The sequence below is a fragment of the Myotis myotis genome, unplaced genomic scaffold, assembly GCF_014108235.1.
Source record: "Myotis myotis isolate mMyoMyo1 unplaced genomic scaffold, mMyoMyo1.p scaffold_m19_p_5, whole genome shotgun sequence".
Lineage (NCBI taxonomy): Eukaryota > Metazoa > Chordata > Mammalia > Chiroptera > Vespertilionidae > Myotis > Myotis myotis.
The window spans coordinates 28,110,095-28,134,080 of NW_023416357.1; the positions used below are offsets into that span (position 1 = coordinate 28,110,095).

A 23,986-nucleotide genomic window follows, 5' to 3' on the forward strand; every position below is an offset into this window, starting at 1 on the left:
ATGTCTAAACATATTCATAAATTGCCAATCTATAGAATGCTGGTGCAACAGACAGTTCACAATTGTTTACTTTTTCATTTTTGCTAGAAATTAAGATTTTTAGGGTTCAATTTTTAATATATGTAACTAAAGCCACTAGACATAATAAGGAAAAGATGTCCTTGTGCAAGGAAAATAGGAGATGTGGTTTAGATTTTTTTAAAAAGGTATTAAGGATGGAGATACTATCCATGAACACTTTTGTGAAAACATCAGAGTAAAACCACAACTTTCAGTAAGTGACAAATAAATATAAAATGTACATTATTAAAAATCTGATGAGAATTCATTATAATAAAAAACATATATTTATATACTAGAGGCCTAGTGCATGAAATTCATGCATGGGTAGGGTCCCTAGGCCTGGCTGGTGATCAGGGTTGGTTGGTCAGGTTCCCCACCTCCCCCCTTCTCCTTCCCTCAATCCTTCAGCACCCTTCCCCAGCCACCACCACTGGTCGCCTGCCATGTTCCGTACTACCCCCTCATGGTCAGTGCACGTCATAGTGAGCAATTGAACTCCTGTTCTCCCAATTGAACTCCTGAGGGGACACTTTGCATATTAGCCTTTTATATAGAGAGATATTTATAATAAAAATGCGGACTCTTTCCTACCTGGTTAGTGGCATATTCATTTGATACAATGTTTCCCAGGGAGAATTTGGTAATAGCTAATGCAGTTTAATTCTACCAACTCGCTGGTAGTGTAATGCTACTATTAGAAATTTGCCCTAAAATCATGCAAAAAGGCCACCCGGCCGCCGCAGCCATCACTGCCACCATGAGGCTGAAACAGAAGAAACAGACTTAGCTTCAGCTGCCACCCCATATGCCCGAGTGGGAGGAGGCTGAGGATGAAGGCGGCGGGCGGCCTGCAGGACCACCCAGCCTTCTGGGCCCTCCCCACATGGCCAATGGAAAGCCTGGTGACCACAAGTTAACCCTAACTGGAACCCACCCCGATGTCCACCATCAGTAGAATGGATAAATAAGTTGTGTGTGTGCACTCAATAGGATACTACACTGCAATGAAAACAAGCAAACTCCTGCTGTAGGCAACCTGGATGAATCTCACAAACATGATGTTGAGCAAAAGGAGCCAGACACAGAAGAATAGACTCTCTTTGCAGAGGTCCGCCCAGGATCAAGGGGACTGATGATTCCATCACTGCTGAGTCTCCCACCTCCTCCCCAGGGCAGAGGCTCAATGTGGGGAGGCTTAGGCCCCAGGTCTTGCCCACATGGTTGTGGTTGGTGGGGGGTCAGTGCTGAGCCTCCTTTTCCTGGGCCAGACCAGGTAGTCCCCACCAAGGAGGCTTTCACAAGGAACAGAGACACCCTCAAAGGCTCAAAAGCTGGTCGCTTGTCAAGAATACCTGCCCTTCCCGAGGATGAACCCCAGGTTATGGAAGACAAATCTAACCGCCCAATCTGCTGACACTTTGCTAAAAAAGGCCTCTGTCGATATGAGGACCTCTGTACCTTCTACCACCCACACATTAATGGACCTCCTCTGTGAGACTGTGCCTTCCCAGTGGAGCTGGAGGGAGCCCTTGTGACTACAGTGAAGCTGTTCCACCACCCTCAGTCAGTATCACCTTCCCCCATTCATCACCTCCCCGATTTGGGGTTCAGAATTGTGTTTCATCACTGGGGTGAAGTGTGCACTCTTTCTGCTCATCCAGCCTCCAGAGACTCACCTTTAGGACCCCATCTTTGCTCTCTCAACTGCCTCCTGGGTCCTCTTCCTCCTGGCCACTGACTGCTGAGCAGGAGACGTATTTGGTGTGGCTTCTTGGGCAATTGGGAGAGTGAGAGCCATTGGAGAACTGAAAATTATTTTTTTTCTTTTTAACTTTTTTTATATTAATAAGAAATGCAGTGGAAACAAACAAACAAAAATCATGCAAATAAAAAATAACAACATTTTATTTTTTAAAAATCTTTATTGTTGAGAATATTACAGATGTTCCCATTATCCCCCCATTACCCCTCTCCACCTGGTTCCCACCCCACCCCAGGCCTTCACCACCCTATTGTTTGTGTCCATAGGTAATGCATATATTCATATGTTCTTTGGTTAATCTCTTCCCCACCCGCCACCTTACCTCTGAGATTTGTCAGCCTGTTCCATGTTTCCAAGCCTCTGGTTTTATTTCCTCATCAATTAATGTTATTCATTAGATTATTTGTTCGTTTATTTTGATTTTTAGATTCAATTGTTGATACATATGTATTGTTCATATTTTTTAGTTTTTTTCTCTCCTCCGTCTCCTCCTCCTCCTCCTCCTCCTCCTCCTCCTCCTCCTCTTCCTCCTCCTCCTCCTTCTTCCTTTTTCTCTTCCTCTTCTTAAAGAATACTCTTCAATATTTCATGTAATACTGGTTTAGTGGTGATGAACTCCTTTAGCTTTTTATTGTTCGTGAAGCTCTTTATCTGACCTTCAATTCTAAATGATAGCTTTTCTGGGTAGAATAATCTTGGTTATAAGTCCTTGCTATTCCTCACTTTGAATATTTATTGTGACTCCCTTCTGGCCTGCAAAATTTCTGTTGAGAAATCAGCTGACAGTCGTATGGGTGCACCCTTGTAGGTAACTAACTGCTTTTCTCTTACTTTTAAGATTCTCTCTTTGTCTTTCTTTAATCTTTGGCATTCTAATTATGATGTGTCTTGATGTGGGCCTCTTTGAGTTCCCCTTGTTTGGGACTCTCTGGACTTTCTGGACTTGTAAGTCTACTTCTTTCACCGGGTAGGGGAAGTTTTCTGTCATTATTTCTTCAAATAGGTTTTTTTAAAAATTTCTTTATTGATTAAGGTATTTCATATGTGTCCTTATCCCCGAATTGCCCCCCACTCCCCACTCATGCCTTCACCCCCCTGTTGTCTGTGTCCATTGGTTAGGCTTATATGCATTCATACAAGTCCTTTAGTTGATCTCTCCTCCTTACCCCCACCCTCCCCTACCTTTCCTCTGAGGTTAGACGGTCTGATCGATGCTTCTCTATCTCTGGATCTGTTTTTGTTCATCAGTTTATGTCATTCATTATATTCCACAAATGAGTGAGATCGTGTGATATTTATCTTTCTCTGACTGGCTTATTTCACTTAGCATAATGCTTCCCAGTTCCATCCATGCTGTTGCAAAAGGCAAGAGTTCCTTCTTTTTTTTACCGCAGCATAGTATTCCATTGTGTAGATATACCACAGTTTTTTAATTCACTCATTTGCTGATGGGGACTTAGGCTGTTTCCAAATATTAGCTATGGTGAGTGGTGCTGCTATGAACATAGGGGTGCATATATCCTTCCTGATTGGTGTTTCTAGTTTCTTGGGATATATTCCTAGAAGTGGGATCACTAAATCCAACACCCTTTCTTGATAAAAACTCTCAGCAAGGTGGGAATAGAAGGATCATACTCAACATAACAAAAGCCATATATGACAAACCCACAGCCAACATCATACTCAATGGGAAAATACTAAAACCATTTCCCCTAAGAACAGGAAGAAGACAGGGATGCCCATTTTCAAATACGTTTATAATATCTTGCTTTCTCTCTTCTCCTCTGGCACCCCCATGATGTGAATGTTGGTACATTTGAAGTTGTCCCAGAGGCTCCTTACACAATCTTCATTTTTTGGATTCTTTTTGCTCTTCGGATTGGGTGTTTTGGGTTTTTTGTTTGTTTGTTTTGTGGGGGTTTTTTTGTTTGTTTCCTCACATTCCAAATTGCTGGTTTGATTCTGAGCATCCTCTACTGTTGATTCTCTGTAAGTTATTCTTCATTTTATTTAGTGTATCCTTCATATCTGATTGGTCCTTTTTCATGTCTTTGATGTTCTCACTACTTTCCTTAAAATTCTCACTAAGAGCTCTCATTAAGATACTTGAACATTCTGATAACCATTGTTTTGAACTCTGTATCTAGTAGTTTGTTTGTTTCCATTTCATTTAGGGTTTTTTTGTTTGTTTGTTTGCTTACTTGTTTCTTACTGGAGATTTCTTCTTTTCTTTCATTTGTGACTTGTTTCTTTGTCTCCACATGTCTGCTGCTCCCAGTGTTTGTTCCTATGTATTAGGTAGAGCTGCTATGTCTCCTGGAATTGGTAGAGTGGCCTTGTGTAGTAGATGTCCTTTAGGGCCCAGTGGCTCAGCTGGCCATTCCAGGTGTGCCTCTGTGTGGTCTGTATGCACTGTCTTGTTGTAGTTGAGCCTCAATTGCTGTTGGTGTCACTGGGAGGAATTGACCTCCAGGCCAATTGACTGTGAGGACCAGCTGAGACTAAAGTGGAAGAGCTGCTGTGCAGGAGAACCCCTATGGAGCAGGACTTGCTTCAGTGGGGCTTTGGTGCTCACTGAATCTGCCCTTTGAGTGTGTCACTCATGGATATGTAGAGTTGTAATCTGGAGTGCTGAACCATTTTAATTTGATCTTGTGGATTTGTTTCCCTTATTTTAAAAATGAAAGAATTAGAAATGGCACATCAAACCAACTAAATAAGAAAGAGGACTGATGGATCATTGATAGACAAGCTCACATCAGTTTTTCTCAAAGTGGTTCCACAGGGAATACCAATTGTGCAGACAAAGGAAGTGTACTGCTCCAGGAGGATCAAGATGAGTAGTTTGGCATGTCCTGCCAGGGGCCAGCAGCACGGGACATGTTACTCTCCCATTCCCAGCAATGCCTGAACCCCAGACTATGTCTAAGGACGAAGAAAAACAGTCCCAGTGTTTTGTGTCATCCATTGGTATGATACAGTTACTCCTGGAAAGGTATTATCACTGCTCATCTTCTGTAAGTGCAAAAGCCTGGCAACTATACCATTATTTAATGACTAGAGGCCCAGTGCATGAATTTGTGCACCTTGAAAGGAACTGTGGGCCACGAGGCTGCAGTAGGCACAGGGATGGATCTCTGCCCATCCTCCACGCCCCTGCCCAGCCCCTCCTGCTGAGGCCCTGGTCCCCTGTTTGCCGGCAGCCCCACTCCCACTGCCCATGCTTGCACCCGCTGACAGTGACCAGGGCTGGTGCCAGCAGCGGATGCAAGTGGGACCGGTGCCCCAATCACCCCTCAGGAGCAGAGAGAGGTAGAGAAGCCCTTAGGGGTGATCAGAGCTGGCAGCCGCCGCTCGCACCTGCTGATGGCGCCGAGCGATTAGGACTGGCGCCGGGCACCAGCAATGGGTGCGAGTAGTGGCTCCAGCGCTGGTTGCAGGTGCAAGCAGGGCCGACGCTGGAAGCATGTGAGAGCACCAGGCGGGACCCCGGCATGCAGGAGTAAAGAATTTTCAGTAACCATCAAAGGCTCGCACTGATGACAGCGACTGGCAACCCACCTTGGTCTGGCACCCCCGCTCACCTGCTCCACCATCCCACTGTGGCCGACACCCGCCATGTTCCGCACATGCCCCCTGGTGGTCAGTGCAAGTCATAGCTACCAGTTGTTCAGTTGTTCTGCCATTTGGTCTTATTGCAAATTAGCCTTTTATTGTATAGGGTGTTACCTAAAAAAATGCCTTTGCAAAGCTCAAAGCTCCTTATGGTCTAGTCCACACCTTGGGGTCCTACAGATCTGGCTAGAAATCTATGCTTTCCATACTCAGAGCTGGCTGTTCCCTATCACATTAAACATGGTGTTTCTATAAAGCACCTAATTGTTGTTTTTGTGAGAAACATGGGGCCTGCTGCCACTGAACTGGAGAGCTAGGGTGCTTCTGTTCTTCCATGTTGAAATTAACTTTACATTACTTATTGATTCCAGTCCTATGAAATTTAGCAAACACTGCATTGCATTTAAATAAATTATAATAATTAAGCCACAGTGTTTGAATTAAAGCTTTTTATTGCATGATTTGACTGAATACTGTAAAAACCTCATTAATTTGTATGCCACTAATTTGTAACTTGTGATAAAGCAGAAGCAGGGGGGTTGGGAAAGAAGGGAGGACCCTGACTGAAGTTTTTTTTTGCACTGCAAATCTTGTTCATGAAAGTGCAAATCAGTACTGTAAACAAGGTTGCAGGGGGTCTGATTTGAAATAAGTAAGAAAACAAACTTTTCAAATACCTTTTAGAAGCATCATTTACATGCATACAATTTATATGCTAATTATAAATCATTCCCTCTATTCACTGGCATTATTCCCTTGAGAACCTCAACTGGGTTTATTCTTTCTTCTTTTCTCTCTCTCTCTCTCTCTCTCTCTCTCTCTCTCTCTCCTCTCTCTCTCTCTCTCTCTCTCGTTACTATTGTACTTGAAAGTTATTAAACATGTGTCCCCAACATGCTTTATAATTTGAATAGACTTGGCCTAATTAATTTAAAATAGTAAAATTTCACTGCAGTTTCTGTCACTTTTACTTTTTATCTTGCATTCTAATGTGATTCCAAAATACATAGAAAGTGCTCCCTAAAACAGAATTCTTACTCCAGGTGGGGGGGTTAGCTTGACGGAGCAGGGGCAGGGTAGGGACCAGTTCAGATTCTAGTGCTTTGGTCATATTCTAGAACTGGAATTAGATTTAATGAGAATTAGTTTCATTGAGGTGTGTGTGTGTGTGTGTGTGTGTGTGTGTGTGTGTGTGTGTGTTGAGGGGTATAGGCTACCTGGTCCTAAGAATGTGCACAGAAAAGAGTAATTAATCACCCTCATGTCTAAATTGAGGAGGCCCAATAATCTTGATAAATATGAATATATATTTTATCCAATTAACAAACGTGTAATCCTGGTGCTGGTTTTAAATTTTCAAAACCTTTACCATCAGAAGTCACAATCGACTTTCAAATCAAGATTTTTCCTGCAATTCAGGACTATGATGGTCTCTATGCCAGGAAAAAAAAAAAGGAATCAAATATTTAGGTCATAATTGCACACAGAGATAGATTTTTTTGAGTAGCAACAGAACAATAAGAATGTAGGTCCTGCGATCCTCCCCTCACCCCTCCCCCCACCCGGCCCCCGCGCGCACACACACTGACTGTGCTAAACGCTGGTGCTGTGAGAGACTACGGGAATTTGGGTGGGAAGGTGATGGGCAAAGGGAGCCTGGGAAGCCACATGATCGGCTGGCTTAGCAGTGTAGATAGTCCTGATGCAAAACCAACTGATAAGCTCCTCTTTTCCCAATGTATTTACTTTACTAATTGGGTTACAAAATAAAATGAACATCAACAACAAACACCCTCCTTCCAGCCATGTAAATTACAGATCGCTTATCTCCAAATAGAGCAAAACTTTATAGGTGGGAATGTAATTAAGCCTAGAAACGCTGCTTACGCCAGAAAGACTGGCGTTCACACGATCTAGCAAATGCCTTGGAATTTCAGTCTTACACAACATAATTATTCTTATGTGAAATATAATTAATGAAGAAAATGCCTCAGATGTGTGGGCTAGGAAGGCAAATATAGCTACCCTTTATTGTGCCTTCAAGGTTAGAATTATTATAGCACTTACAATTTTATTATAATTACCCATAATGAGACTCCACACATGTGATGTAGTTGACATGCTTTTGACAATAGAACTTTTCAGAATGCCTCATTAAGTATTTTAGTATATATTTATGTGACGTTCGCTCCGCCTCCTAGTTTTGGTGGCAACACAGCCCCTGTAAAGGCATATGTACATATTTTAATAAAAAATACTACCATTAAAGATCATAAAATGATTACAATGAATAGATATTAAGATGTCACAGCTGTAGAAGCCATTCCTTTTATGTACTCCCATGCTGGATTGTTTTATGACCTATCATAAACCTATTAAACTACTGGTAATAAAGGATTGTAATTAGTGATAAAACCTTGTTGCTTAGTGAGCCAAGACAGTTATCCTTACTTTGAATTTTATTGAAAGTAATCAAGACAAAACCTTCAGCAATGTCAAATACAGGTTGAGAGCAAGGTTGCATTTTTGCTAAGGACGGATGACATTCAACCTTTCCTGAGTTGTCTTCTCCCTCTTTATTGTGCTGGTTCAAGGAGGAGTTTTTGTTTTGTTTTGTTTTTCTTTTGACCTGTTTGGCCTCCTGTTGTTTTGTTTTGTTTGTAAACATGAGATAGGGGAGGGAACATTCCAAGCCAAAGACAAGCCAGCTATTGAACCCACGGGTGCTCAGAGCTCAGAACACTTGGTCCTGCTGTGCTGGCTCCTGGGAGTCCCAGGTGGAGCAGGCAGGACGCAGCCCTTGGGTGGGTTCATTTCCTAACCAGGATCACTGCGCAGAAACCATCCTCAGAAGGGCTGCGGGAGGGGCAGCTGGCCCAAAGAACTGAACAAACATGTGACCTTCTCGGCTATCAAGTCAAATTAACTTTTCCCCTTGTCATCCTGGGTTGAATGTGAACATTGCTTCCAGTGGCACAAAAGCCCCCTCGCTAATCTGCGTGGCAAAACCGGTCCCTTCTGTCTGTGTGCCCCCAAATACATTAGTTGTGCCAGAGCCCACAGAAGGATGCTCCTTGATGTACTCTGGGGAAAATGACATTTCCAGCTCCCTTATGTAAATTCCCCATATCTTAACTTCAACATTCCAGGGGGATCAATTTCATCAGGGGATAAGAGCCTGGAAGGGTCTGCAAAGCATCGGAAAGGAAGAGTGCACTTTTGTGCCCAGTAACAAAAAGCACGCTTACCTCCCAGGACACAGGGCTGCCAAGGAGGGCGTCTCCCCAAGCCCGGAGCTCTGGCTGCACCAAAGTAGCTCTGCAAAAGATGGCATGTCTCAGAGGCTTCCGCCTAACTTCTACAGTAAACTGGAGACCCCAAGGTTAAGTGGCAAACAATGGCCCAGGCCGCCACTGTGCTCTAACAAACCCAAGAGCGAAGATCAAGCAGAGGCTCTCAATGGTCACAGTGTGTCCTAACTGGACTTACAGCCCCTGGGCTTGGCTTTCACAGCACTGAATGGAGAACTAGGAAACCACAACAAGCAATACTTGGCTTCAGGTCAATGGACACTCTGTATCCTGGTGGATAACAAGTAAAGACCGGGCAACAATACTAGTAATAATAATAACCCTAAAAACTGGTGGCGGACCATGGGGAGGGGTCAGGACCACAGGTGGCTGACCCTGCACCAGGTCTAACCTCTAACCTTGTTCTGAGGAGCTCCTGTCCTGCACACAGAGGCCAGGAGCAAGTGAGGCAGGCCTGTTGAGTGGGTTTGAATCAGAGATGCCTGGTAATCAATCCAACGTTAAATAGAAGAGTGGATATTAAATAGGAGGATTCAGCTGAGTACCAGGCAGGCAACATTTCATGACAAGTACGTCCAAATCAGTGTGTGGACCTGAGAAGAACAGCAGAGATCTCTGTATTATTTATATGCTCCCAGTGTTAGCTCCATCTTGTCACGAAACATGGGTGCTTTCTCATTTGCACTATACCACCAGAGGAGTGTGTAAGTGTAGTCTCTGGGAAATTATAACATGGGATTAAGGTGCCGCCAGGTCCCCTGAATGTCGGCATGTCCATGTCATCAGTCATTGCCCATCACTTGAGATCTATGTGGAATCAGGGGCATAGGAGGCTGATGGCTTTTGCTAGTGAATCAGAAAGACTGTTCTACTTTTTTATTTTTTTTTTAATCTTAAATGTATCCAGAGTTGTACAGACAAATACGTAAGCTGCAGCAGTTGGTCAGGTTTTAAGCTACTAGAAGAAAGTTAAGCTTCTGCGTCGGCTGGCTGAGATACCAGCCATAAGCTGACAAGTAATTAAACTGGCGTATCTATAACAACTGTCATCTCTTATTTCTGTGAAACTGGGATGTAAACCAAAGGCAAGAAAGCGCGCGCGCGAGAGAGAGAGAGAGAGAGAGAGAGAGAGAGAGAGAGAGAGAGAGAGAGCGCGCTGAGAGCCCTATTTGTAGAGCGTCACTGCTTGGCTGTCCTGCTGCACAGTTTAGGGGACCTGGGCATTTGGAGGCCTGCAGCCCAGATCAAAAGGGTCAGTGCCCCTTTACCAATGAACAGCAGGGAGACCATGCATCCAGCAAGGTGTAAATTTGAGCTCTGCGGTTTTGAGGAAGCCCATTGTGAAATGCATTCTAACACCCCAAGTGGCCAGGATTTGATTGCCTCCCTGATGTCACTGTTGCATTTCAAAAATGCTGGGGGCCCTGGGGTGTCACGCAGCACCCTGCCATAGCCCACCACTAGGGACCCTCCCTCCCACCGCCAGCCATCTCCTAGGGGCTGATGCTTCATTTCTTGAGGTCTATACAAAACCTCCTTCTCCCCCACCTCTGCCGCTCTCTCTCCACTGAACACACAGCCACACTTGAAGAGCTCTCTCTGTGGGGATGTTTTGTATCCTTTCTCCAGATAGAAGAGCAGGCCTGGAGCTCTCAGGGTTCTCAGTGACCCGGAAACAAGTGGAGTGGTGACCAGCCCATCTTTCTGGGTTCGAGGCTGAAATGAGAGCAGCGCTCTGCAGTCTGACCTCATTGGTTCGGTGTGCTTAAAAATAATGCTGTGGGAACCATGAACACGAAACTGAGATGGCTCCAAGGGTTCCAAGATAAGCAGGCAAATCGGTCCCCGAGTCTTCCCGCCTAGTGATGACGCGACAACTAGCTGAGGCCAAGAGTCTGTCTTTCTCAGGGGAAGGACCTGAGCGTGGGTCCCATTCACAAACACACAACGGCACCCTTCACAGGCTTACTGTGGTGCCGTAGGCCCCTATACGGCGCTGTGAGAGTGAAAAAGAGAAAAGCATAATGGAGTTCTCCCAGTATCCAGATATTCCTGCTTGCAGGAAGATTTGAGATTTCTAAGTGAACATTTTAAACATTTAAGATGAGCTATTTACTCTCAAGACCCTTGTCAGCCCCCCAAAAATATGGAGGAAGGAGCAGCTTGTTAGAAATCTAACTGCAAAAGCGTCTGAGGTTTTCCTTTTAAAACCTCCCAATACTTTCACAGTCTTTCCCATTCAAAGGGACTCCGGGCTTTGTTAATTTCTTAGTCGTCAAACTCGAGGAGTTGCTTGACCATCTTGGAAATACAGACCCCCATCCAAGGCCCAGCCGCACATTCTGTTTATTTTCCCCCTAATGAAAAGTGTGACAAGCAAATAATTAAACTGAAAAGTGAGCATAAATTAGAGTCCACAGCCACAGAGCAGAGCGCCTTTTGAAGACTGCATTTTAAATGTGGGCTTCGGAGAGCGCTCACCCCGGTCATTGAAATGATCTGGCTTACACTGTCTGTGGTTCCCCTGTACGGCGGGTTTATCCCGTTTCATCACGTACAATGTTTGATGTGCCTTGGCATAGCAAATTATTTGTGTTGGATTTATTTCAGTGAATTCCCCTTTTCCTTCTGGTTTCAAGAGAGTAAGCCCTGGGCTTCGACACATTATGAAAACAACCAGATCTGAGAGACATTATATCCACAACAAAGGGAAACCAGTGACCAGCCCAGTTACATTGTCTTTTGAACAACAAGTCAATGCAGACAGAAGTAAATGACAGTTAATTACAAATTACATTCTGGTTGGGGCTGAGAAGGCCTCTCGCCTTGAATAATGATCGGGCCCTCGGGCGCTCACCTGCCTGCGAGCGGCCATAGGAGACGCAGGCTGGGGTGCTGTACAAGTTTCAAAACAAGCTGCTAAACACAGAAGCTTATTGGATTACAGAGATTTAGGAAAAAGCATTCAGATCTCTCGCGGCAACTGCAGGACGAGGGTGGAGGGGTTTCTAGGGGACTGTGGCCGCTCACTGTTTGCTTGTGAATGCTGGTCTCAATGTCCCAGAAGGAAACCGGCCCCTTTTGCCAACGTTGGGAACTTGTCCCAGCACGGGGATGGCGGGGATGCAGCAGGTCAACTCACCCAGAGAAGTAGATAATATTGCTGAGATTTTTCAACTCCTCAACAAAAGAATAATTCAATAGTACACTTAGATTGTATATTCTTTTAATCAGAAGAGGATTTTCATACCACCTGCAGACACTTTGATGTATTGATACTGCTTTTTAAAGTTTAAACAGTAAATGAATTTATTAAATTTTAAGTAAAATTTTTTTAAGTTACAGCATTTGCAAAAATAAGACAATGTTGAGAATAATTAATGTCAGCGTTTCTGCATTGAAAGGACCTTGGCTTTTGTAATTCACTAAAGCAATTTCTATTCATTTAGTTGAGCTAAATGCTTATTGTTAAAGACAAAAGCCCCATCAGTTTGACATTGAGCTCATTATGTATGTTAGGAACACTCTGGAATCCAAGGCCACACGGCAGGCAACAAAGCCAGGGAGGAGGGGGGAGGGCGTGGAGAGGGGGCAGGATTTAAATGCAGACCACGACGTTTCTCCTCAATAACTTCCCATTTAGACCTGATTAAAACTTCAAAACAAAGCTCGTTGGAAACAGGAGATGGATTTTTGTTGTCAGTAAGTGATGGGGTGATCAGTAAACTCTAGGAAGTTTAAAAGTCCTTCTCAGAGACAGCTCAGCTGATTCTCAAAATTGTTAACCATTTTAAAGAAAGTATAAATACATGCAGAAAGGTTTAGGAGAGGCACAGAGAGGCTTAGGAGACAAATATACATTCCTTTCTTGCATAGACAAAGCATGAAAATGATAATTCAACTTTCTCTGTGTTAGAACAATAATGTCTGGTATTAGCAACTTCTGCTCCAGGAGGACTTCCTCTATGCACTGTTTGCACGGCATCCGTAGCCTCACCATCCTTACCCTGCACGTTTTCATGAGGGGAATCGGACGTCATGATTAAGCTCCAACTTTGGGAAATTAGGACCCTGTTTCTTGCCTGAGCAGAAAGCTTCCCAGATGAGACACATCATTTGCACATGAGCTCCTGCAAGATAAAAGTTAGGCTAGGTCCCGCTGAGATGGCTTTAAGTGTTTTTCCTGCTCATTCAAAAACAACAGGACAGTTTTAATTATGAGACAAAACAAATGAAGCAGCTGCAGGAGCCCGTCCGGAATGCACGTGTGGGAGCCTGGCTTAGATCCTGTGAAAAGCCTAACAAGGCCACACTCTTTAAGATTTTACCTTCATGCTGCAAAATTTATTCAAAAGCTACTTTTTTAGAAATGTTGGCATTTTTCCTCCAAACGGACAAATGGAATATTCCCAATCCGGAGAAATACGGGTCTGTCCCAGTGTGACGTTTCCAACCCCGCTCGGAAGGACACTTGCACGAGCTGGTCCCCTAAAACCAGGGAGAAAAATAGCTGCCTTGCCTGCGTGGAGGAGAGCGTCCGTCTTATCGGTGGCAGAGTGACGCTGACTGTACCGATAGTGACACGGGTAATCCATCATGTCATCAGCAAAGTGAGGGACGCTGCTGGCACCTCCGCCAGCCCGGGATGCCAGCCAAGAGGCAGGGACACTTAACCCCTGAGAGCCCCTCATTCCTGCTACACTCCACACAACCTCTGTCAGGTCTGAGGTGGCTGAAGAATGACAGTAAATCTATACGGGCCCACAATCTACCCTCGTGACAAGCGCACACCGGGCCGCCTCATAACACGATTAAACTGTATCATGACGGGAGTGCAAGACAAGGCCTTTATTATGTGCCTTGTTGAACCATTTAAGAGGTCTTTGCCAAGACTGGCTGCTCTCACTAGGTCGGCTGAGAAGGTAGGGCTGACGTCTACCTGGCCCTGGGCAGGAGCACTCGGATTTCTAAACCAGCATCTGTTTATGGGGTGATGGCTCTCCTGGCATCTGCAGTCAGCACACATGGGCTAGACATTCATTTTATGCTGTTTTGACACATGAAGGTGTTGGCCAATTTCTTTTAGATTTTTAAAAAATCCTTAATAGATAAATGATGAGACAGCAGGGTTGGGATATGCTATTGAACACCATGTATCATTTTATCTTGTCATCTAGAAAATCCTAGATCATGTAAATGGCAGTGGTAATAAAACGTGGAAATGACATTTAGGATGATATTTTGAACTCCTAGGATTTCAGGTGCCAGGTGTGATTCCATTGACACACACACAAAAGTGGCATTTCTTAGGTCACTGCGTTACACGTGTGTTTATGGCATGAAATAAACAAGTTTTCCCCCTAATTTTCTCTGGATTGTATTTTTAAATTATTATTTGTGTCTTTCTTTTTGTTAAAACACAGTGAGATTTTCTTGGGTTAAAGAGAGAGAGAAATCTAGTTGAATAGTAATATGATTCTTTCATGTATATGCAAGAAAAAGATCTTTTCACACCTTGATGAAATTAGCATATATTTAAATACTAATGACTTGCCAGGGACTAGGTAGGAATACCAAGAGCTACCTGCACACACAATTAAAGTCCCTAGGACACAGACCTGATGCTGGAAGCATTGGACATGATTGATATTGGATTTTATTTTGCAAGATATTAATAAGAGGTCCCAAACAGTGTGAAGGTGGCAAGAAGTTATAAGTGGGTCACACACACAAAAAAAGTTGCCTCAGAATGGAAAAATTGTGGTCAAATAAAAATAAAAACCAGTCACAGGCTTGAGGTGCCTTGGCTGTTCCATGGGATTGTGGAACTTTTTCCACAACCAATTTATTTACCATGGACCTGTTTGATGCAGGACTGGATTAATGAATTCTTTCATGGATATCTCATAGCATGGAAAGTTAATTAAGTTTAATTTAAAGACACACTTGAAGGAGGAATATTTTTTAATGTTCTGCTATCCTATGGCATTGGAAATAATTTTATGTTCTTTCAGGTAAATGTTGTGTATCAACAAGCAGTCACATCATCAGTTTTGATCTAATGTCTCAGTGTGAGTCTTGACTTCTCTTGGGCCCTGGACAAGCAGAGGGAGCTGTGTGGACCTCACATCTCCACCTGCCAATGAAGAGCACCGTCATGACAAAGTCTACCCAGCCATGACTTTCCTGGTGCCCTTTACCTCAATCCCTTTCTGAGTTGCCGTTTTCATGCCACTCAGAGTAATCATCAACTTCTGTTATTTTTAAGTTTAAAAAGTTGATGAATTCTAAAGTGTGTGGAAATATTACAAGTTCAGGAAAAGTATTTTAAAATCCACAATTGCTAGAAGAAAATAAAATTAGACCAAACTTCATAAAAAATAGGTACTTTTTGAAAAAGTGAGAGTAACCGACATCAAAGAATATTGTAATTATTTTCCAGTTTGTGCTTTCAAATGTTTTTTAAACCACTATCTATGGTTTGCAATGAGTTTTCATGTGCTCACTTACTTCTTTAAAGTTTATACAAACCTACAATAAAACCACATGTGCACGGATACAAGAGTATAATAAAATGGTAAAAGGGATTGAAATACTTTCTTCAATGGTTAAAAGCTTGAATAAATTATAAAATATGCCTCAGGGAACCTTGGGTAATGCATGGTGTACATGCCCCTCAAGGGCATTGTTCAAACATCATTTGATTTACTCAGATTTTAGCTAGAAGTGACATCACAGACATAGGATTGAGTGCTTAGACGAGTGTCGGAAGTGCAGATTTTTAAAGTTGTTCATTAAAGAGCAATCCTGAGCCATCAGCGACGGGGTTGACATTACCCTAAGCAATTTCAGCATGGGGTCACCAGTGCTCCTTAAAAAGAATCTAGGCCACCTTGGTGGGGAGGGAGCAGGTAAGCAAGAGTGAGGATCTAATTCAGCCAACACATGGTCAGTTGGATGCTCCCCAACTTTTTCCTTATTGGAAATTGTTGTTACTTGTTTAAATGAAGAGGCAACTGAGTAATAGTGTTGGAGGGAAAAGTGTGTTCTGGAAATTCAATATTCAATATGAGGTACCAGTTAAGGGTAACGAAGAGGGGGGGGGTGGTGGTGGGCCAATCACTGTGCTGGTCTCAACTTACAAGAACCAAAGGATGACTTAGAGTTGAGCAGAACTCTATTTTGACCCCTAACAAGACCTTTAACCTCTGGTTCCCCCCACCCACACACACACCTAGGTAAATGAATTTATTTAAGAAACAGGAACTGCACACTCTCCTTCTGATGGTAAGCCTGGTGAGGGGAACCCTGGGAGCTGTTCTGGACTCTATGTCCATCCAGGCTCTATGCTGGGCCTTCCAAGGCTGGACCAGCCTTCCCAGAGGTTACAAGTGTCCAGTCATGACAAATATAAGGAGCAAGGAAAATGACTGCCTTTAAAAACATTTAGGGATCAGCCACAACCTCAGCATTAGCATTGTCAGTTTTGTAACAGAGGAGCCATGTTCATAGGGTTAGAAGGCACATGCAGAATGACTATCAGCGAGGACTGTGGTTCACTTTTACAGTGAGAACAGCTTACAATGCGTCCTTTATGGAAAGTCTACTTTATTCTACATGCAAATGGAAATAAGATTGGGCTACATTACACTGGGTTTACTTAATAACAGAATATGGTTTTCACTGATCTTAGGTCACAACCAACACTTGTTATTTCCCATCTAAAAAACCAAACATAACCGAAACCAGTTTGGCTCAGTGAATACAGCGTCGGCCTGTGGACTGAAAGGTCCCAGGTTTGATTCCGGTCAAGGGCATGTACCTGGGTTGTGGGCACATCCCCAGTAGGAGATGTGCGGGAGGCAGCTGATTGATGTTTCTAACTCTCTATCTCTCTCCCTTCCTCTCTGTACAAAATCAATAAAATATATTTAAAAACCAAAAAAACCAAACATGTCTTTTATTCTACATGCAATCATATTGTACTGCAAAGCTAGACTATACAAAATGTAAAATCAAGCCTATTTCTAAATAAGTGAACTGTTCCAGAGTGTGTTTCCCTCAAAACAAAGGAGCTAAAGGGCAGGAAAAGCTGAAGTCAGCAGCTGCAGTTCGTGACACCCTCAAGGTTCTAACATCATGTTTTAGGAGTGTTTTTCAGGTAGACGTGTCTTTTCATTTTAGCACACTACTGAATGTCTGTTCAGAGCGTGCACCACACATGCTCGGGGGTGGATGCTTCCTCCAATAACTGGGTATTGATGGGCTTCTTTCTTACTTCTGACTCTTCCTCTCCAGGCCTTACACCAAATGCTGACCACACAATGTGGAGCTGTCAACTGTTAAGTGAAATGTATGGCGTTGGTCACTTCTCAGGACAAAAGGTCAGAGCAAAAATGTTCAAAGAAATCAAAGCTGGGACCTATAGACAGATAAAGCTTTTTATCTGGTAGGACTAATACTTCCTCTATATTGAAAATCTGGTTAATTTTTAAAATGTGTGTACACCCACTTAAATGATCTGCACAAGACTCTTCCCAAGCACAATGAGTAAAATTTATTTGAAAAGGTGAAACTCTGACCTTAAACATATGTGACTGTAATTGGGTGAGACTCCAACCAACCAAGTCACCTGGCTAGGGTCTTTTTATTGTTATTTAAAAAGTGCAGTAGGAGAAGGTATACCCTGCTCACTGTAAATCTTGTTTTAAGGTGTCTGTGTGTGGCGGGGGGGGGGGGGGGGGGTGCATCCTCAAGATGTTCTAATTCAGAGTGTGGAGTCAGTATGTTGACTTGCATGTATAGAGTCAGATGGTATGTGCTAAGTGACAGGGAGTGACACTCCCAGTTCGCATGAGGAAACCCCCCTGAGATACAGGGAGTCAAGGCTAATTAACAATAAGAGTTATTGTAATAATGATAATGTTAACAACACAGATAACAGCATGCACTACCCACCACAATCTAGTGACTGCCTGCTGTGGGCCAGGCATCCTGCTCCACGCTCCATATGCATTCTGTCAGGTACCATTCACCTGGCAGGTAGGGGTTGGCTGGACGCTGTCCTTGGTGCTTGTGTTAATAGGTAGGGAGGGCTTACCAAGTGCCAGCCTTGCAAGGAGACTCTGACACATTTTGGCTCCTGGAGAGAATAGGCAATGACACCTCAGTGAAGATGAGACAAGGGGGTGCATGTCAGCAAGCAGGGAAGGGTGCCTATGTGCAGAAGTCAGCTGTTCCTGGGAGGACTCTGTTTTACCTCTGCCAGCCAATCCTGAAAAAAAGTACTTCACTTTTGTGATCCATAGTCCAGTTTTCTAAGACATTTTGATGTTGTTTGGAGTTTCTGCAATCTATGATTTGAATGTTCTTCCAACCATGTACATTGAAACTCGATTAGAAACTAAACCATTTTATTGAGATGTTTTGGTCAATTATGCATGAGTAGGAATGTTTTAAGGGGCCTTGTCTACATATGGCTGATGCCCAGCTCTGCCCAGACCCCATCACTGGCCATGAAAGTCTCACTCCATTCCCTGACTTCAAGCCCATAAGCACCTACCCTTAAAGATCAACAAGCATAAGCTGCATGGAATCATGGGGGAAAGAAATGGCCGGGATGGGATGAACTAACGATGAGGTAAAGCACACGTAAAGAGCACACTCTTCCTCAGGTCATCACTGGGAATTCCCCACTCAGACATTTAGCCTCCCAGGAGGATTGTATTTTGCAGAATGTTTCTGTAAATCCTCATAATCATAAGTTGAAAAATTTCACCAAAACGTATGGCTTCTTCAAGTGCTAAGTACTTAATTTATGATTTAAAGTCCAAAGAACTGAGCTAAACAAGAGATAAGAGCTGTCATGGTCATTGAGAAGATAGACACTAAACCCAGGTTTAGATAAAATCAGGCTTTATTGTGTTCTTCAGCATCTGCCATCTGTTACTTCATTCAGAACATAGACTATTGTAGAAGATGGTCTACCTAGGGAATCTCTAATAGAGGCAGGGGAGGTGTCTCTCCCCGCCCGCCCAGGAAGTGATGGTGGTGATGTCTGAGTTTGGGAGAAAAGCTTTGCATCCAGTGCAAAGGTACTGGGGCTGGAATGAACTGAATTAGACCTTTGTAGGTCAGCAGAGGCCAGTGTGACTGGGACAGAGGGAGATGTCAGAGAGGGCAAGGCCAGATTCCAGAAACCTTACAGGCCGAAGTGGGAATTTGGATCCCAATACTATGAGGAACTTCTGAGGACTCCCAGGAGCAATGGAGAGACATGATGTGGTGGATATTTTCAAGATTCCTCTGGCTGATGTGTGGAATGGGTAATGGAGATGAGAGTAGGAGTAGAAAGGTGGGTATGGACTAGAGTTGGAGGGTGTGGTAGCTGCAGAGCTCATGAAATGGCTCAGATTCTGAAGACCTTTTGGAAGTGAGTCCAACAGGAGTTTCTGAAGTGGATCAAATGGGGCTGGGCAGACAGTGAAGGCAAGTGAGAATTGAGGTTGGTTCCTAAACTGGGGGCCTAAATGGTTGCCTTGGGATGTGGTTGTTCATATCCACCAGGGACTCCAAGGGGAATGAATCTATAAATTAGTCATAGTGATAATTAGCAGATGGGATGGCAGCCAGTCTCTGATAAAGAGACACACCTTCTCAATTTTAATTTGAAGGGAACAAAATGCATGTTAGAGGCCATAGTGAGAAAGGTGGCTTCTGCAAAATAAAAAATTAAACACCAGGACTACAGATGCAGCTTCCTGCTTTCCCTTCACACTCCTGGAACTGTGTGGCATTCCCACATAACTTCAGGGGTGAACAGGTGATGTCTTTGACCTCCAATTTCATTTTGGAGCATCTGTATGAACAATGGGAAGGTGAATGTGGACAGGAGCTTTCCTTTGCACCTGTTTTTTGTCTCAAGAACCTGGAGATGCTTGTATATCAGTTGTACCTGGTGTCAAACTCACATGCCCCACTGAATTCCATGTCCCAAAAGTTCCTGCTGTATAAAGAGGGGAGGCAAATGTCTGGGGCTTTGTGAAGCCAAGATAAACTGCCAAGAACATCATACACCATTAGGAACTGTGAGAAACCCAATGTCAAAGCCCCATCCAGACTCCAAGATTCAACCTAGGATGTGTGGAAGTTTTACCTTCCACTGTGGAGGCAATAAGAAGATGGTCTTGGAGGCAGAAACTGTGAAGAGGGTCCAAGTGCGACTCCCTGCCCAATCTAAAGCTCTACCATTGTATGAATAACCATAGACGTGTACATAATTGTGATCACCACCAAAACCAAAATCCAGTTAAACCGAGAATTTTCAGAGCTATTCACTGGAGACTCTGTGCTGCACAGAGGGCCCGTGATACCTTGCCCACCCTGCTGAAATGTCACCTCCCCCAGGCCTCAGTTGAATTTGAAGAAGGGGACCTGATACTGATTCACAGGTAGGGTGTGGAGAGGGGCTGAAGGCAACTGGAGAAAGGAAACTGCACTTGGAAGACTGTGCTTGTCATGGAAGATTTGTGGTGAGGGGACCTCATTGTCATTAACTGTACCCTGCAAATTTGTTAAATACCAAAACCAGGCCCTACGATAATCAGATGAGCACATCATGCCTGTACCACAGCCAATCCTATGACAGGAGAGGCTTTGAATTAGATTTTCCAGGCAGCGTTTCATGGCCCGTCTGCCCCTGTATGGCTTTGAGTCTTGTATACCTGTTCCATGGTGTGAGTTCAACTGCCGGATGCACTTGGCTCCAACAGACCACCAAGAGGAAGGACAGGATGGGTGAGTTTTCAGGACCACAGAGTCCTGGCCAGAGACTGATGTAACAGTAATGGTGTTTACGGTATTTTGGTTGTTGTTATTTATGGAGCTATTTTCACATTAAGGTGAAGCACACAATTGTTTGAATGAGGAGCTGATTCATCATTCAGAAAGTAGTCTTCATAGGGGCACATTTAGGTGATAGAAATCAACGGTGAGGCTGGTAAATTGCCTGGGAGGGTTCAAAACAGATTCAAGATAAAGGAAGGAGAGATTAAGTCAAGACAGCATCTAATGCGTTTGCCAAACACTCCATCCTCACGCAGTGGAGGCTGATCTAATGGCCAGCCACTTAATTTCCAGAGCCCAGTGCCAATCTTTTGTCACCTCTGTTGCCCCATATCAAACTTTCAGGAAACAAGACCCGCTAAAGCAGATAATCAATAATGAGATCAGGAGATGTTATCCTGAGAGAAGCAGGGCTGCCTGCTTTGTTTGTGGAAGGTTGTTTCGCCCAGGCTGCTTGTCAGTCCTTGACTGTGATGTGCACAGCAGGATTGAGTGTGTGGAGATAAAGCCACAGGAGGGAGGGCTGGGAAGCAGGCACAAACACTCAGGGGTGAACCGCAGCCATGAGGCCAGGGCACCCTCCCATCCCCACAGAGGCACCTGGAGTCACCACTGCTTTAAGATGGTGTGCATTGCTTAGGTGTCTTTCCCTGGACACTTCATGGGGAGATTCTGATGCTGAGGCAAATTGAGGTGCCAATCGGGGGAGAGCATGGGGCTCTTCAGGGGCCTGGACTCACACCTTTTCCTTATGATGTAGGCACCCACTCCTCTCCCATGTGATAATGGCTGCATCCACACGTGACTATGTCAGATTGGGGACACCCACATATCCTCTTATGAGATAGTAGGCACATTCTCTGTATGACAATGCAGCCACCCACAATCTGCTAAGAATAACAGGCACACCCACACACATCCAATGTGGTAATGGAGACACTCACTCTTCCTCTATAGGATGCTAAGCACCCATTCCTCTAATATGTGACAGTAGGCATGCCCACATCTCTCGTACTATGTGACATTAGGTGTGTGTGAATAATGGGCTCGCGCGCACACGCACACACACACACACACACACACACACACACGTACACACACATCTCTGTGATGGCAGTGCACACATGCCCTCTACATGATGTGGAACATGCACACTTGTGCAATGTGATGCTAGTTGCCTACTTCTCTTCTATGCAATGTTAGGTGACCACACCTCTCCTATATGATAATGGGCTCACCCATAACTCCCCTGCAGGAAAATGGCCACAACCTCCTTTAGGTGAGTGGACACACCACATCTCCTGTCTAGAATGTAGGCACCCAGTTCTCTTCTGTGAGACAATAGACATACCCACACCTGTAGTCAGTACCTGGTACAGGTACACACAATGGGGCCTTTCTAAGGAGGCAATCACATGCGATTCAGAAGCATAGCCTCAATTTTTTGTCTAAAATAATATAATAAGAAAAGTGATTAAAGAACATAGGTGTATGTTTTAATAGGCTTTGGGATACAAGAAATAAAATTATCTTGTTACCACCACAATTGATCTCAAAATTAAAATACTTTTCACTTTTCCCAAAATAGTAATAGAGATAACACAAAATAATTGCTCAGAGGATAAAGCCATGTGGTGAATACATATTTTTTTCTGTTAAAAATATTGTACCCAATTAGACATCTGTATTTTTTCAAAACAAATTTCTATCAAATGAGAGTAGTCACATGAATTCACTGTTGACATTTTACTACATGGCAATAGAAATAAACTGACACTTAGGGATGGCATTTTGGTTTTGAAATAACCATGAAGTTTGGTCCCTGAAGGCTTTATTCCTAAAATAAGCCAAGTACCCTGTGTTTTAATCACTGACAAATCACGTTGCAGATACTGTGATGAGAGGGGTTTCTTTTTGAGCCCACACAGGTCTCCTGGCCACACTGTCCTCTTGGTCTAGGTTCTGCCCACACTCCTGTTGGGCAGATGGGATTTTTGCTTTGTGTGACCATGAAATTGCAGTTTCTTATATAAGCACCAGAATAAGATGCCGATAATTGAAAGGCTGTTTTTCAGAGGGGGTCGGGCTGAAGCCTCAGCCAAGGGAGAGTTGGGAAAGCAGGAGGTCAGGAAGAGGAGGGGTGAGGGACAGTGAGGCAGAGGGAGATGGGAGGTGGGGAGGGCTGGGGGGCAGGGTGCTATGAAGCCTTCCTCCCCCAGGTTCCCCTTTCCCAGGCCTTCTTAGTGATGGCTTCCACAGAGGGGAACCCTCAGTTCATTCCCCAGCCTCTCAAATGTCTCTTTTTGAGGAGTGTGAAGTTATTCTAAGCTCCAGGCTGATTTAAGAAGAATGAGTGCCTCGGGGAAAGGCCCCTCTGGCCTTTTAGTCCATTACAATTCCAAAGGCAATCACAAAAGGAGATGGGCTGCTGGAGTTAATGAGATTCCTCGCCAAAAACACTAATCTGGGTTAAAACTAAAAGAATGCTGATAAGGATATTACAGCTCACACTGAGAACAAGAAAGGTGCTTCCCTCAGATCAACAGTGCATATTAGGAGGGAGCCTTTAATAGTGTTTTAAAAAAAAATCTGAGAAAATGGATGTTGGAGACAAAGCCTCTTAGATGAGGAGCGGCTGAAATGGAATAAAACATCCCACTTCCACTTTTTTTTATAACGTTCCAGGTATAAATAGTAGCAGAAGTTTAACATCACTTTAAAAGAGAGTGACTGACCCACTGAGAAAGTACATAATAAAATGTGTAGCAATCCACTGATTAGCCCTGTTTCCCCTCCGGCAAATACCTGAGCGTGTGCACTGGAACATTTTGTTTTATTACCTTGTGAGATAAGTGGGGAAAAAAGCCTCCCGTGCCTGGGGAATTCACATATTCAGCTTTGTCGTAGCAGGGCCCGAGCTCAATTTCATGCAGGGCGCATAATTATAGCAGTGTTTAAAGGGAGCCCAGAAGGAAGATGGGTTCAAGTGCAAATTAATTTCAGATTATCACAACAAAGGCAATCATATCTCAACAAGCTTGCCAGCAAAACACTTAGCAAAGGTCCCTCGGTCCCTCCCCTCCCCAACTTACAACAAAGACCTTTCAGCTCAAATTAAGCTAATGATCTCAATGATTACCTTTGCCTACCTTTTTGGTTTTGACTATTTGCACAGTAGAATGTGGTTCACTTGCAAAGGGACAAAAAGGGGCGTGGGGTGGGGACCGAGCTGAGGGAAGGGGGTGGTGGAGAGGAGGTAGCCGGAAAGGTCAGGGCTCCTATCCATCAAGTGACAAAACAAACAGTCAACGGCTGGATGGGGCCTGCACATCGTCAAATTCTCTATTCGGCGGAGACAATCCGAGGGCGACGAGGGTGCTGAGAGAGGCCT

The 23,986-nt window shown here is 44.0% G+C and overlaps 1 pseudogene; it reads left to right on the top strand.

Moving 5' to 3' along the window:
• Positions 1-868: 868 nt before the first annotated feature.
• LOC118655737 lies at positions 869-1,558 on the top strand (annotated as a pseudogene).
• Positions 1,559-23,986: the final 22,428 nt, after the last annotated feature.